This window comes from Bombina bombina, chromosome 7, assembly GCF_027579735.1.
Source record: "Bombina bombina isolate aBomBom1 chromosome 7, aBomBom1.pri, whole genome shotgun sequence".
Classification (NCBI taxonomy): Eukaryota; Metazoa; Chordata; class Amphibia; order Anura; family Bombinatoridae; genus Bombina; species Bombina bombina.
In genome coordinates, this window is record NC_069505.1 from 264,684,255 (window position 1) to 264,700,542 (window position 16,288).

General features: G+C 39.8%; 1 protein-coding gene across 1 annotated transcript in view; it reads left to right on the plus strand.

Annotated features, from left to right (window-relative positions):
* Positions 1–13,407, plus strand: part of ERC2 (ELKS/RAB6-interacting/CAST family member 2) — a 1,300,133-nt gene extending 1,286,726 nt beyond the window's left edge. Inside the window, exon 17 of the mRNA XM_053720736.1 lies at positions 12,425–13,407. The gene's annotated coding sequence lies outside the window, so the exon portion shown is untranslated. The remainder of the gene's footprint in view (positions 1–12,424) is intronic.
* Positions 13,408–16,288: the final 2,881 nt, after the last annotated feature.

The following is a 16,288-nucleotide window of genomic DNA, read 5'->3' on the forward strand; positions in this document are numbered from 1 at the left end:
ATCTACAAACAGCTGGACTCTTAGGCTTACATGCTAAGGGGGTTCAGGAGATAGCAATGGAGGAGAGGAACTGGTATAAAGAAAGGTTAGAGTAGGTTGTATGCAACAGTAGAGTCTTTAGGGAGCACTTGAAGCTTTTGAAACTAGAAGAGAGTTTGGTGGAGCGAGGCAGAGAGTTCCACAAGATGGGAGCCAGTCTGGAGAAGTCCTGTAAATGGGAGTGTGATGAGGTGACAAGAGAGGAGGAGAGTAGGAGGTCGTGAGCAGAGCGAAGGGGACGGGAGGGAGAGTATCTGGAGACAAGGTCTGAGATATAGGGGGGGACCAGTGCAGTTGAGGGCTTTGTATGTCAGAATGAGAATTTTGTGTTTGATCCTAGAGGCAAGAGGAAGCCAGTGAAGGGATTGGCAGAGAGGTGCAGCAGATGAAGAGCGACGTGTAAGAAAGTTGAGTCTGGCAGAGGCATTCATTATGTATTGTAAAGGAGGTAGGCGGCAGGTGGGGAAACCAGAGAGGACAGAGTTGCAGTAACCGAAAGAATGAGAGAGTGGATTAAAATCTTAGTTGTGCCTTGTGTAAGGAAGTGTCTAATTTTAGAGATGTTTTTAAGGTGGAAATGGCAGGCTTTAGCCAATGACTGAATGTGAGGAGTGAAAGAAAGATCTGAGTCAAATGTGACCCCGAGACATCGGGCATGCTGCAGGGTAGGGATAATGATGGAGTTTTTGACAGTTATAGAGAGATTGGGGGTGGAGAGTTTAGAAGAAGGGGGGAAATTAAGGAGCTCAGTTTTGGAGAGATTTAGCTTGAGGTAGTGAGAGGACATTCAGTTAGAGATGTGAGAGAGACAGTTAGTGACACGGGTTAGCAAGGAAGGAGATTGGTCTGGTGCAGAGAAGTAGATTTGGGTGTCGTCGGCATACAAATGATATTGTAAACTGTGGGACTTTATTAGGGAACCTAGTGATGACGTGTAGATTGAGAAGAGAAGGGGACCGAGGACAGAGCCTTGTGGTACTCCGACAGAAAGTGGTGACGGGGCAGATGAGGCCCCAGAGAAGGCTACACTAAAGGTACGGTTTGACAGGTAGGAAGAGAGCCACGAGAGGGCTGTGTCACAGATGCCGAAGGATTGGAGGGTTTGGTGCAAAAGAGGGTGGTCAACAGTGTCAAAGGCTGCAGACAGATCAAGGAGGATAAGCAGAGAGAAGTGGCCTTTTGATTTTGCTGTAAGTAGATCGTTGGTAACCTTAACAATTGCTGTCTATGTGGAGTGATGGGGACGAAATCCAGATTGCAATGGGTCAAGGAGGGAGTTTATTGTAAGGAAATGGGATAGGCGTGCATAAGCTAGTTTTTCGAGAAGCTTTGATGCAAGAGGGAGGAGGGAAATAGGGCTGTAGTTAAATGGGGAGGTAGGATCAAGGGAAGGTTTTTTGAGGATAGGTGTAACCAGTGCATGTTTCAGCGATGAGGGAAATATACCGGTGCTGAGGGAGAGGTTGAAAGTGTGTGTATAGGGGTAAGGGTGGCAGAGAGGGAGGGGAGTAGCTGTGAGGGGATAGGGTCAAGAGGACAGGTAGTGAGGTGAGAGCACAGTTAAGTGCCGAAACTTCTTCCTCAGTAACAGGGGAGAATGAGCTAAGTTTAAGGTTATGTGGGTTGTGGTTGATTTAGAGCATTTGTGGGGGTGAGAGAATGGAATTATGTTGAGAGCTGATTTCATTTCTGATGGAGTCGATTTTGTTTTTGAAGTGGTTGGCAAAGTCTTGAGCTGACAGAGAAGTTGTATTAGGAGGTGGGGGAGGGCGGAGAAGAGTATTGAAAGTGGAGAACAAATATTTTGGGTTTGAAGAAAGATTAGAGATAAGAGTAGAGAAGTAGTGTTGCTTATGGAAATTAAGGGCAGAGTAGTAGTAGGCATCTAAACTTACATTCTTGCTTTTCAAATAAAGATACCAAGAGAATGAAGAACATTTGATAATAGGAGTAAATTAGAAAGTAGCTTAAAATTGCATGCTCTATCTGAATCTGTCAGGGTTTTTTCCCTGTTTTGTTTGCCATGTGCTGCTAGCAGCCATTTTACTCACCTCTCTTGCTGACTATGGTGCATACTGTGTGATGCTGCTCATTTCCTGCACTTCCTTTTATGGCCAAACTGGTGTACATCACTGGTGTACATCAGGATGCAGTCTCAGAATTGTGATGTCATCACTTATTATTTAAAGGGTCTCTGTTCAGTATGCTTTGCCCTTGCATTGTCTCAGACCTGTTTGTGAGAGCTCCTGTGTATTACCTGGCTGTCTGACGTCCCTCCAGGTTCCTGATCTCTGGCTTGTTCCTGACTCTGCTGTTCTCCTTGTTCCTAATTCCAGCTCGCTTTGGCTCCTGACTCGGCTCGTCTGACTACCAGCTCTGGTTTTGATTCCTGGCTTGTTATTTGACTTGTGGACTTTTTATTATTTTTTGCTATTAATTAAGGTGTGATTATTTTTCCACTTCAGTCTGATTCCTGGCACCCTGACATTACGCAAGGGACATGATTCCTGATGGTGCTAATAATACACCTTTACCTGCCATAATTTCCCGGATAGATGAATAGGATCACCGCTTGGATCAATTTGCACTAGCTCTGCAAACCCTGCTGACTCGCACTGCACATTTGGACCAAATTGTCCCGCAAGTTATGGCTACTCCTGTTTCCACTGCTGCACTAGTCCTACCAGGAGCATGTCCAGTTCTGAACCTCTACCTCAGCGTTATGGAGGCGATCCTAATCAGTGCAGAGAGTTTTTGAACCAGGTGGGCATTTTCTTTGAGATGTTACCTCAGGCGTTTCCTCTGACAGAGCTAAGGTGGGATTTCTCATCTTGTTACTCTCTGACACAGCTCTTGCCTGGGCTAATCCCTTGTGGGAGACTAATATACCTGTGATTTCAAATTACCCTGAATTTGTGGCCTCCTTTCGAAGGGTTTTTGATGTTCTGGCTCGCTCCTCCTCTGCTGCTAAACGACTCATGTCCATTCAGCAAGATACAAGATCTGTTGCTCAGTATGCCATTGAGTTCCATACGCTTGCCGCAGAGGTAGGTTGGAACAATGAAGCCCTTGTTGCCGCCTTCTTTTATGGGCTCTCTGATGCGATTAAAGACAAAGTTTCTACCAGAGATTTACCAGAAGATCTTGAGGCATTAGTGTTTTTTTAATCCTAATTGACATCAGACTAAGTGAGAGGCCCTCTTTAAAGGAGCGCTTGCGGAAGCCTCCTGTTCCGTTGTCTCCTACGTGTTCGTTCCCACCCATGCCCCCTCTCCTCCCATGCCTCCTGGTCCCGAGTCACCAGGTACTGCTGAGCCGATGCAGTTGGGATTCACACATCTCTCCGCGGCGGAGAAGGCCTTTAGGAGGAGGGAGGGGATCTGCCTCTATGTTGGGTTACAGGGCCACCTTTTGAAGTCTTGTCCTACATGGCCGGGAAACGCTCACACCTAAGATCCAGTCGGGGGCAGACCTTGGGTGGTTTATCCTCGTCCCCGGAACTGCTAAAGGAGAACCTTTGGTCACGGTTGTCCTTTCCTGGGTGGACTCCTCCATAGTCACCAAGGCTCTTGTTGACTCCAGTGCTGCGGGCTATTTCATTGACAGTGCTTTTGTATCAAAGCACTCCATTCCTGTTTTGCCTCGGTCCGTTCCGCTTGCTATTGAGGCCATTGATGGCAGGCTCCTTCAGCCCACACTCGTTGCTCACGAAACTGCTCTGTTATCCATGGCTGTTGGGGCTCTCCATTTTGAAACCCTCCAGTTCCAGGTGATAAACTCTCCGCATTTTCCGGTTTTCTGGGTTATCCCTGGCTCCAAAAGCACAATCCCAGTCTCGACTGGCGCAGGTTCGAAATGTTGTTGTGGTCTCCGCAATGTATTTCCACTTGTCTTCGGAAACCAGTTAAAGTCTTGTGCACTTCTTCGGTATCTCAATTGCCAGAGGAGTACTGAGAGTTCCTAGACATTTTTGACAAGGAGCGTGCCGGTACGTTGCCTCCTCACCGGTCTAACGATTGTGCCATAGACCTGCAACCCGGAGCCATTCCTCCTCAGGGCTGGGTTTACCCTCTGTCTGTTGCGGAGAATTGTGCTATGGAGGAGTATGTTGCCGATGCTCTGTCATGGGGGATCATCCAGAAATCCTGCTCTCCTGCAGGGGCTGGCTTCTTCTTTGTGAAGAAAAAGGGTGGCTAGTTAAGACCATGCATCGATTATAGGGGTCTTAATCATCTTACTATTAAGAATGCGTACCCTATTCCGCTCATTACGGAACACTTTGACCGCCTCAAGGGAGCTACAGTGTTTACTAAACTTGATTTGAAAGGAGCGTACAATCTCGTTAGAATCAAGGAGGACCACGAATGGAAAACAGCATTTAACACCAGGAGCGGGCATTATGAGTATCTTATAATCTATGTAATGCTCCTGCTGTTTTCCAGGAATTTATTAATGATGTCCTACGAGATATGTTGCAACAGTGTGTTGTGGTGTACTTGGCCGACATCCTCATACACTCACCCACACTTGAAGCTCATCGTTCTGATGTTACAGGTTCTTCAGAGACTACGTGAGAACAGCCTGTTTTGTAAACTCGAGAAATGTGAGTTCCATCAGACTCAAGTAACCTTCCTAGGTTATGTTATCTCCGTTACAGGGTTCTCCATGGATCCTGACAAGTTATCTGCAGTTCTGCAGTGGCCTCGCCCAGTTGGTCTTCGGTCTATTCAACATTTTTTGGGGTTCGCCAATTACAATAGAAAGTTTATTAAAAACTTTTCTTCCTTGGTCAAACCTATCACATGACATGACCCGTAAAGAGAATGATCCACTCCATTGGTCACCTACTGCCATTAAGGCCTTTGATAGTCTTAAGACTGCCTTTGCTGCCGCTCCAGTTCTGGCTCATTCTAACCCTGTCCTGCCTTTCGTTCTTGAGGTCGATGCGTCTGAGACTGGAGTAGGTGCCCTCTTGTCTCAACGTCCTATGCCTGACGGTCCCTTGCATCCGTGTGGTTTCTTCTCTAAGAAATTGTCTCAAGTGGAGTGCAATTATGAAATTGGCGACAGGGAATTACTGGCCATAATTTTGGCACTCAATGAATGGAGGCATCTTCTCGAGGGTACTAGCGTGCCAGTGCTCATTCTTACTGACCACAAGAATTTAACTTATCTATCTGAAGCAAAACGTTTGTCGCCCCAACAGGCCAGATGGGCACTATTTTTGTCTCGGTTTAATTATGTGGTCTCCTACCTGCCTGGTAGTAAGAATGTTAGGGCTTATGCCCTCTCTCAACAATTTTCCCCTCTGTCCAAGGAGGAGTCTGTACCTACTCCAGTTATACCTCCTGACCATATTTTGGCTACCATACGTACTAATTTAACTTCTCCCTTGGGGAGGAGATCCTGGCTGCACAAACCAATGCACCTCCTGAGAAACCTAGTGGTAAGTGTTTTGTTCCTGAGAATCTTCAAACTAAACTTTTGCACACTTACCACTATCCTAAAGCCGCAGGTCACCCAGGCAAGAACCAAATGATTTGGTCTGTCACTCGACAATTCTGGTGGCCAGGTCTTCGTTCTGATGTTGCTGTGTATGTTGCCTCCTGCTCAGTTTGTGCACAGAATAAGACTCCTCAACGTCTTCCTGTGGGTCTTCTTCAACCTATTGCTAATGGTGAGTGTCCTTGGACACATCTTTCCATGGACTTCATTGTCGAGCTCCCTGTTTCCAATGGCAATACTTTTATGGTGGTTGACCGTTTTTTTCTAAAATGTCACATTGCATTCCCTTGAAGAAGTTGCCTACCGCTCAGGAGCTTGCTTCAATTTTTTCCCGGGAGGTCTTCCGTTTACATGGGTTACCCAAGGAGATAGTGTCGGACCGGGGTAGCCAGTTTGTCTCCAGATTTTGGCATTCCTTTTGTGCTCAAATGGGGATCCAGCTTTCCTTCTCCTTTGCATATCACCCTCTATCCAATGGGGCTGCGGAACGGTCTAATCAAGCTCTAGAACAGTTCCTCCGTTGCTATGTCTCAGATCACCACAATAATTGGTCTGAACTGTTACCTTGGGCAGAGTTTGCTCATAATAGTGCTATTAATGCTTCCTCCAAGTTATCCCCGTTCATGGTGAATTATGGGTTTCAACCATCCTTGTTGCCCGATTCATTCATGTCTCAGGGTATTCCAGCTTTCGAGGAGCATCTCCGGGAACTCCATTCCACGTGGGTGCATATTCGGGATTCTATGCAGTGCCAAAAGTTCCAGGCTGATCGTAGGCGTCTGCCCGCGCCTTTCTACCAGGTTGGTGAGAGAGTTTGGCTGTCCTCCCGCAACTTGAATCTTCATGTGCCTTCCAATAAACTGGCTTCCCGTTGTGTTGGTCCTTTTCGAATACTCCGACAGGTCAATCCTGTGGCCTACGCTCTTGACCTTCCTCCTGCAATGCGCATCTCCAATGTTTTTCATGTCTCCCTCTTGAAACCATTGGTTTGTAATCATTTTACCACTGTGTTGCCTCGTCCCCGTCATATCTTTGTTGACAACCATGAGGAGTATGAGGTCAGCAGCATTATTGACTCTCGTATGTCCAGGAGCCATATACAGTATTTGGTTCACTGGAGGGGCTACGGTCCGCAGGAGTGTTCATGGGTTCCCTCCTCTGATGTTCATGCTCCTGCCCTCCTCCATGCCTTCCATGCCCGTTTCCCCAATGAGCCTTTTGTCTTTCCGTGGGGGAGGGGTTGTTAAGGGGGGTACTGTCAGGGTTTTTTCCCTGTTTTGTTTGCCATGTGCTGCTGGCAGCCATTTTACTCACCTCTCTTGCTGACTCTGGTGCATACTGTGTGATGCTGCTCATTTCCTGCACTTCCTTTTATGGCCAGACTGGTGTACATCATCCGTGTGAGACAGGATGCAGTCTCAGAATTGTAATGTCATCACTTATTATTTAAAGGGCCTCTGTTCAGTATGCTTGGCCCTTGCGTTGTCTCAGACCTGTTTGTGAGAGCTCATGTGTATTACCTGGCTGTCTGACGTCCCTCCTGGTTCCTGATCTGGCTTGTTCCTGACTCTGCTGTTCTCCTTGTTCCTGACTCGGCTCGTCTGACTACCAGCTCTGGTTTTGATTCCTGGCTTGTTATTTGACTTGTGGACTTTTTATTATTTTTTGCTATTAATAAAGGTGTGATTATTTTTGCACTTCTCATCTCAGTCTGATTCCTGGCACTCTGACAGAATCACACAAAGAAAAAAAATGTGTTCAGTGTCCCTTTAAATAGTAAGGAGATGAAGTTTCCACACTCCCTGGATTTAAATAGTAATACATTTATTAGAAATGTGACATTTAGGGGTCAAAGTCATTTCCTCAGACCAATACTTCATTAACTGGCCTCAGCAGAGGTGATGAGATAATAAGGTACCGAACAATACTTGTTTGCTAACATAATGACTGTGGCAAGATTTGAGTACTTCAGTAACAAGTGTAGAAGGGCAGTTGCTAAATAAGGCAAATGGTGGTTGGAGTTTGACTATTAAACAACAATTACATCAAAGTTTTAATTTCTTTTGAAAATGTTTGCACTAAGTTGTTATGAGGTTGATACACTGAATACAAATAATTTGGTTAATTTAACTTAATAAAGGCTATAATTAATCATCAGCAGTTACTTTTCTTTTTTATGACAAATTTTAAAATGACCTCCATTTTCAAGCCTGCTGTACCATGTGACAGCCATTAGCCAATCACAGACTCAAATATATATATATATATATATATATATATATATATATATTATATATATATATATGCTGTGTACTGCCTCAGAAAATGTGTGTAATAACAGACTGTACACAATTTGATAATGAAAGTAAATTGGAAAATGTCTTAAAACTGCATGGTCTATCTGAATCATAAAAGTTTAATTTTGACTTATGTGTTTGTTTTACTTTCATATTTAGCCTTTTTATAGGTTATAAACATCCCTGACACTTTGTTAAAGGTGCAAATAAATGCTGCCTTCAAGCTAAAAATAAATAAAATTTAAGAATCTCAATAGAGTTTTTATTCTAGCTGTTCTTTGTCAGTATAAACTTCACTCCCTTTTCTGCGAAACTCTGTAAATCATATAATTTTGTCTATTTATTGCATTTCATACCATTGTTTATTTGGTGGAACATCTGCAGACTAGTTATACTCAAGTATTCAGATTGTCTCCTTCCCATGCAACATCTTCCACAATAATTAGAAGCCCTTATTACTTTTCCTTTCATAGACATGAGTTTATCATTCTGTTGTCTAATCTTTGCTTAACAACCTATACATTCCAAATGTCAATGAAGTCACCTCTGTCACCCAGGCTTTGGCATTCCATACATTAGGCATTTTGATCAGTTTTAGAACAGCTTCATCCTTTTTCTGTTCTCATGGGATGAATAGGACACTGGGAATCCTCATCCCTTGGTAGATTTATCCTTAATCCAATCCAATAATGAGTTCAGCCTTCTCTAAATTAGTCTGCTAATTCCTATAAGGAATTAAGTCCTAAGATCTTCATGTTTGATTTTCTTTCCTGTGTACTGAAGGACAACTCAAATGTCAAGATTTTTGTTTTGTTCTTTTTTTGTCCACTAGTCTATTTTGTTCCCAGTTTCTCTACTATGTCACACTATAAGAAATAAGTTGTTTTTTTCAGAATGGTTGTATTGATTAGTCTACTATTATTATGCTTATCCGTATCTTTTCTTAGAAAGAAAATATGTTTTGCATAAAGTGAAACACTGTTTCCTGAAATTCTATTTTACCAATAATTGACTTTGCTCCAAAATCTTGGGACATGACCAAAAACAATGTGGAATATCTGCTTGTGGGGAACTGCATTTGGAACACAACATTTTGTTATCAATATACCATCTAGAAAGTCTAGCTGGGGTAATATAAAGCTAATTTATGAATCTGAAATGGGATTTACTCCAAGTTATTGAAAAACATGCTTTCTCTACTAATCTAAACATATCTTTCACTTCTCATAATCTTAAAGGGACATGAAACTCACCATTTTTCTTTTTCTTATTATTGATGATTCAAATTGAGCATGTGATTTTATACAACTTTCCTATTGACTTATTTTATCCAATTTGCTTCAATCTCTTGAAATATTTTTTTGAAGGAGCAGCTATGCACTACAGGGAGCTATCTGAAGACATCTGGTGAACCAATAAAAAGAGGCATTTTTGTGAAGCCACCATTCAGCAGCTAGCTCCCATTGCTACTCTTGAGCCTACCTATATATGAAAAAAATAAAAAATTCAAACCATACTATTGGCTAGGATTCCTACTAAGAAAGATTCCTAACTATTTGATTTCATCTATTTCCTTAAAAGGATATTCGTAGAGGCCCCTCTAGTGGTTTTCAGCTTTATCTAATTTTATTTTATATCCTAAAAAGGAACTATAATCCTTAATAATCTGATGAAAGTGTTGTATACTTTGCTATCACTAAAAAATAATGGTTTCATCTGCAAATAGTGATAGTACTAATTTCTTGCCACCTAAACATATCCCCTTCCTTTCCTTTCTTAATAGTACCGTGAGCGACCCTTTAGTCGATAATACTCTATAGGTTAAATCACCATTGATTAATATATTTGAGGTAGGATTCTTATATAAGAGGTGTATAAACATGTTAGCGTGACCTTTCAAACCAAAATAGTGCAAGTTTGAAAATAAATAGTCCCAAACTATAGAGTCATAGAAAAATAGAAACATAGATATTGATGTCAGATAAGAGCTATAGGTCCAGCAAGTCTGCCCAATATTTAATAAAAGTATAAACTTATCTAATTTGTACGATAGCCTTATGCTTGTCCAGGCATTCTTAAAATCGACCACAGTGTTTGTCATTACTACCTCTCGTAGAAGTTTATTCCATGAATCAATCACCCTCAAATTACTCCTGAATATACTACCCTTCAGCTTGAGACCATGACCCCTTGTTCTTGAACACGCTCTCAGCATCCACCAATAATAATGCTAAATCGACTCTTGAATGTAATTTTTTTAGGTTGTGGTTTATTCCAAAAATAGTCTAAGATTAACGTTGCTTTACAAAGATTTTTAACCGGATTTCTACCAACCATGAAATCACCTTAATCGCTGGGAATTAGGGTACTTAAACATTTCTTTAGTTTTTTCAGCAATGATAGAAGACAGGATTTTGTAATCATTATTTAAAAAGGGATATTGTATTTTTTCAAGATTAGAATTATAGAAGATGTAAAAATGAGAGTTCATTCTACCTTCGCACTAGTATTGATTAAATAGATTAGTAAGGCTAAGAGTAATCTGATCTCTCATCTTCTTATAAAACTCTACATGTAGATAATCTGGGCCTGGGGCTTTCTTTAACTTAGAAAGACCTCATCAATAGAAATGTACTGATTTAGGCTATGTACATCATTAGGGGTGATCTTAAGGAGAATAATTGTCTTCCAAAACTAATGCTTATCCTCTAATAATTTTTTTTTTCGTTCTTTCTTTCCCTTCCCTCTCTCATATAAGATCTGGAAATTATATTGAACCTTAGGATGATAATATCTGTCTTTTTGAACATCTACAAGTGGTCCCTCTTTTGCCCCTCTCGATTATACTTTAATCAGAAAAAGAAGAGGAAGAAGAGGGTGACGACTTAGAGGAGTTGGAGGGAAAGAACTTAGAATTGTTTATTTTAACCATTTTATAAAGAGGAAAAATGAGTTAATAGGTTGGGTAGGAAATAGGGGTTTAATAAGGTAACTATGAGGCATTTTCTTTATATCTGGGCCAAGATGTATATTTTATTTAGTAATTATTGTTTATGTTGTTTAAATTGTTAGATTGATCTAGCAATTTCAACATAGAAATTGTAGGATATACGTATTTAGCAAGTGATGATATGGTTGTATTTTATTTTGTAGATCAGAATATGGTAATAGTAGAATATATATTTGAGTTTATAATAATCTCAGGCTTTCTTCGTCTATGTTTTGTAGCATATGCAATTAATGTGATTATTTAAAATATAAAATTATGAAGCAATCTCCATATTTTATAGTATAATTCAGTGATGGCCAAATTCCTAACATATGGAGGCCACAGATCATATTTTAGAACCAAGCCACATATAATTGTATTGCTACACGCAAATAATAATGTATTTTCTAAAAATGTCCAGTGACGCAGGGTTTGATATACGTAAGGTTGTAAGGTATCCACTATCTGCTATTCTCCGCTCCAGGTGACTCTTTTGAGTTGTGGCCACCTTGTTTATCCACCACTAGAATTACCCAAAACACACATTTTTAGTTCTATTTTTTCTTGGGGCCACAAAAATTATAGCACACATTCTTTGTTTTGCTTTTTCTCTGGGGCCACAGAAGCTAGGGCAGAGGGCCACATGTGGCCCATTGGCCATCAGTTAGCCATCCCTGATTTAATTTATCACTGTTGTCCAGTTTAGGGAATTAAAGGGATCTGAAACCCAAACATTTTCTTCTGTGCTTCAGACAGAGCATAACATTTTTAAAAAGTTTCCAATTTACTTCCAATTTACTTCAATTATCAAATTTGCTTGGTTCCTATGATATTCTGTGTTTAAGAGATACCAAGGTAGGCATCTGAGCACTAAATGGTAGGAAATAATGCTGCCATATAGTACTCTTGCAAATGAATAACATTCTTGCAAAACAGGAGTCATAAAGTGCTTTAGAAAGCATATGTCCCTGCTTTTCAACAAACGATACAACGTGAATGAAGAAAATTTGATAATACAATTAAATTAGAAATTTGTTCAAAATTGTATGCTCTATTGGAATCATGAAAGAAACAATTTGAGTTTCATAAACACTCTAGTGTACAGCATTTACAGATGTAATTGGTGTGTTCTTTTGACTTTAAAGATATTGGAATTCTTACTCAACACAGGATACTGCAAAATGCAGCTCATCACATGGGATTTTAATTCTCTACTATAAACTAGTTGTGGATTTGAATTTGCACTGGATGGGCTCTTCTGTGAAGAATAATCCAAATCACTATTGCTGCCATTTTTGGAGATGTTTTGTAGAGCTCCAATAACTGAAAAACAATGGTTTTTAGACCATTTCTCTACTTAGAGCCTCTTAAAGGCAGGGATGTTTCTGATGGTAACCTGGATCTTTGGTTTAGGAAGATCAAGCCATGGCTTTCTCTGTGCTGTGCTTTTAAAATCTTATTCTATCTTCATCATTTTGAATGAAGCAGAACTAAAATACATGTGAACAGAAAATAATATTAATTTTCTTTAAGATTTTTTTTTATGATAAACATGTCATGAGCATTTACTTTTATTTTCTTTCAACATTCATAGGTCTTCCTTCAGGAGGAACTTCACAGAGGCAATCTGCCAAAGTAAAAAAAAAAAAAAAACAGTAAAGAAGAGCTATGATTTCTACAGATATCCATGAAGTTCTAGTCAGTTGACGGGGAACTACAAGATTCACATGACACCTGAGTGTATTGAAGACAAATATGTTGGAAAATTAAATAACTTTCCATCTTTTCAGCAGAAACATCCCCCTGCAAGGTCTCAGTTTGTAGCATGTCTTTAACTATTGCATCAGGACTGTAAAAGTCAAGAAGAGGATTTCATTTTAAGAACAAACAACTGTACCCTCAACCCCACTCTATGCCTTAAAGGACAATACATTCACTACAAGAATCACGAAGGCCTCAAGCCAAAAAAAAGCAGCCTTAGAGGGGTGTAACTTTAGAAGAACACGTGATTTTTTTCCAACGGTTATGTGATAATCATGGTCGTGTCTCTCGATGTAACAGACTTCAAATAAGACTGATGCTGTGAGGATTTTAGTGCATCATACTATTAGAAAGTTGTAGACATTTGTATGAAGAATTGTCTGCATTTTCAGTGGTTGAAATCTGTCAACTGAAGGATGATACCATTGATTTAACGGCATTGTTATTGCAACTAATGAGAATCACAGCTGGCACCACTGAGGAACCTTTCCGTTCTATATCCTTTAGAGACCTGACTGAGTGACTAGTTATTTAGCTTATGCCTCTGAGAACAGCATGAAGTGATGGCAGAGGCAAGAGATTCTGTGCTACTGTGCTAAAAGAAAATAAACTGCAAAAAATGTAACATATATTTATTATAATTTAAATTGTTTGTTTTTAAAGTGTGTGCTTAGTTTTTTTTTTCTTCCCTTTTTTGTGGTCAATGTATTGTTTTGGTAGTTGCTTGAAAGATATATGCAAATTTCTGGTTGTTTTTTAATATTATAGCATATATAATATTGATCTGTCATGTTACCTATTTGAAAACCCATTGTCTTATGTGAATTAATAAATGGCAGCTATAAAAAAGCTCAGGATCTGTTTTGTTTATAGCAATGTAATTAAAATATATTAAAGGCTCTCTTTCAACTTAGACACTGCTGAAAGTGACATCAAGTCAAAATTAAACTTTCATAATTCAGATAGCGCATGTCATTTTAAACAACTTTGCAATTTACTTTTATCATAAAATTTGCTTTATTCTCTTGGTATACTTAGTTGAAAAGCTAAACCTAGGTAGACTAATTTGCTAATTTCTAATCCCTTGAAGACCGCCTCTTATCTGAATGCTTTTGACAGTTTTTCACAGCTAGAAAGCGTTTGTTCATTTGTGCCAAATAGATAACACTGTGCTCACACTCATGAAGTTACTAATGAAAGGGCACTGATTGGCTAAAATGCAAGTCTGTCAAAAGAACTGAAATAATATAAGAAGGCAGTCTGCAGAGGCTTAGATACAAGGTAATCACAGAGGTAAAACATGTATTATTATAACCGTGTTGGTTATGCAAAACTGGGCAATGGGTAATAAAGGGATTATCTATCTTTTTAAACAATTAAAATTCTGGAGTAGACTGTCCCTTTAAGTTCCCTCCTGGCACAATGTCATCTAGCACTCTTTTTCTTTTCAGCAATGGTACCTTCATTTTTTTTCCCAAAACGTCTTGTTGTGATACAAGCAAAGATGGTCCAAATTACCTTTTTGGGCTTATATTGAAGTTTCCTATCAGCAATAGTGCAGGCAAGCAAGGTAAGTAATAGCCTAACTAAGGGCTAGATAACGATTTGAGCGCTATTTAGTGTTCCCGCTCACGCGTTAACTTCGATAGACAGAGGCTTTTTGCAGGTGCTGGGTTGCGCTCGTATTACAAGTTGAAAATAAAAGGTTTCCACGCAAGCGAAAACCTGACGTGCAGATAGATTTGAACTTTAAATATCGCGACCTCATTAATGTATTCTCCCTTAGACTTCAATGAGCCTAAAACCGGAAAAAAAAACACACCCATATTTGCATTCTAAGCCAATCACGTTTATTTAAATGCACATGAATTATGAATTTTCACATTCCAATGTTCTTCAGATGGAAGAATATGTTCTATTTATTCTTAAATAGATATTTATATGTGTATCTAATAATAACACTTTATTAAATATGAATATTGCATAAATATGATTGTTGGTGTTTTCATCTACACGACTGCAAAGGGCTTGAATGGACATATATATATATATATATATATATATATATATATATATATATATATAAAACAAAAAACCTTACCTGAGCGCCACAAAGCACAGCTCACCTAAGTGTCTCACTTCTCTTTGAAATCTGTCGATCCTCTGCGTGGTCCGTTATGACCTCTGACCGGCACAATAGAGAGTGGGTGGATGCAGGGAGGCTAAGAACTGCTGCAGCTGCTAGATCCGAGTGTCTGCAAACACTCATGTAGAAATAGAAAACCAGTAGGGAAAATAAGCGCAAAACAGTCCACAGACACCTGCTCAGTAAAAGGTAAAAAAATCTTTAATCTTATAAATCCAAGTAAAAATCACATCGTAGTACCAAGAATAAAAGAGTTAAAAAGTTAACTCAGGCCTAGATTTGGAGTTCGGCGGTAAAAGGGCTGTTAACGCTCCGCGGGCTTTTTTCTGGCCGCACCATAAATTTAACTCTGGTATCGAGAGTTCAAACAAATGCTGCGTTAGGCTCCAAAAAAGGAGCGTAGAGCATTTTTACCGCAACTGCAACTCTCGATACCAGCCGGGTGTTTACGGACGCGGCCAGCTTCAAAAACTTGCTTGTGCACGATTCCCCCATAGGAAACAATGGGGCTGTTTGAGCTGAAAAAAAACTAACACCTGCAAAAAAGCAGCGTTCAGCTCCCTAACGCAGCCCCATTGTTTCCTATGGGGAAACACTTCCTAAGTCTGCACCTAACACCCTAACATGTACCCCGAGTCTAAACACCCCTAACACTTACACTTATAACCCCTAATCTGCCGCCCCCGCTATCGCTGACCCCTGCATATTATTATTAACCCCCTAATCTGCCGATCCGTACACCGCCGCAACCTACGTGTATCCCTATGACCCCTAATCTCGCTGCCCCTAACACCGCAGACCCCCTATATTATATTTATTAACCTCTAATCTGCTGCCCCCCACTACGCTGACCCCTGCAATATTATTATTAACCCCTAATCTACCGCTCCATACACCTCCGCAACTACGTTATCCCTATGTACCCCTAATCTGCTGCCCCTAACACCGCCGACCCCTATATTATATTTTTTAACCCCTAATCTGCCCGCCCCAACGTCGCCTTCCACCTACCTACAATTATTAACCCCTAATCTGCCGACCGGGACCGCACCGCTACTCTAATAAATGTATTAACCCCTAAAGCTAAGTCTAACCCTAACACTAACATCCCCCTAAGTTAAATATAATTTAAATCTAACAAAATAAATTAACTCTTATTAAATAAATTATTCCTATTTAAAGCTAAATACTTACCTGTAAAATAAATCCTAATATAGCTACAATATAAATTATAATTATATTGTAGCTATTTTAGGATTAATATTATTTTACAGGCAAACTTTGTATTTATTTTAACCAGGTACAATAGCTATTAAATAGTTAATAACTATTAATAGCTACCTAGTTAAAAATAATTACAAAATTACCTGTAAAATAAATCCTAACCTAAGTTACAATTAAACTAACACTACACTATCAATAAATAAATTAAATAAACCTACCTACAATTATCTACAATTAAACCTAACACTACACTATCAACAAATTAATTAAATACAATACCTACAATAAATACAATGAAATAAACTAACTCAAAGTACAAAAAATTAA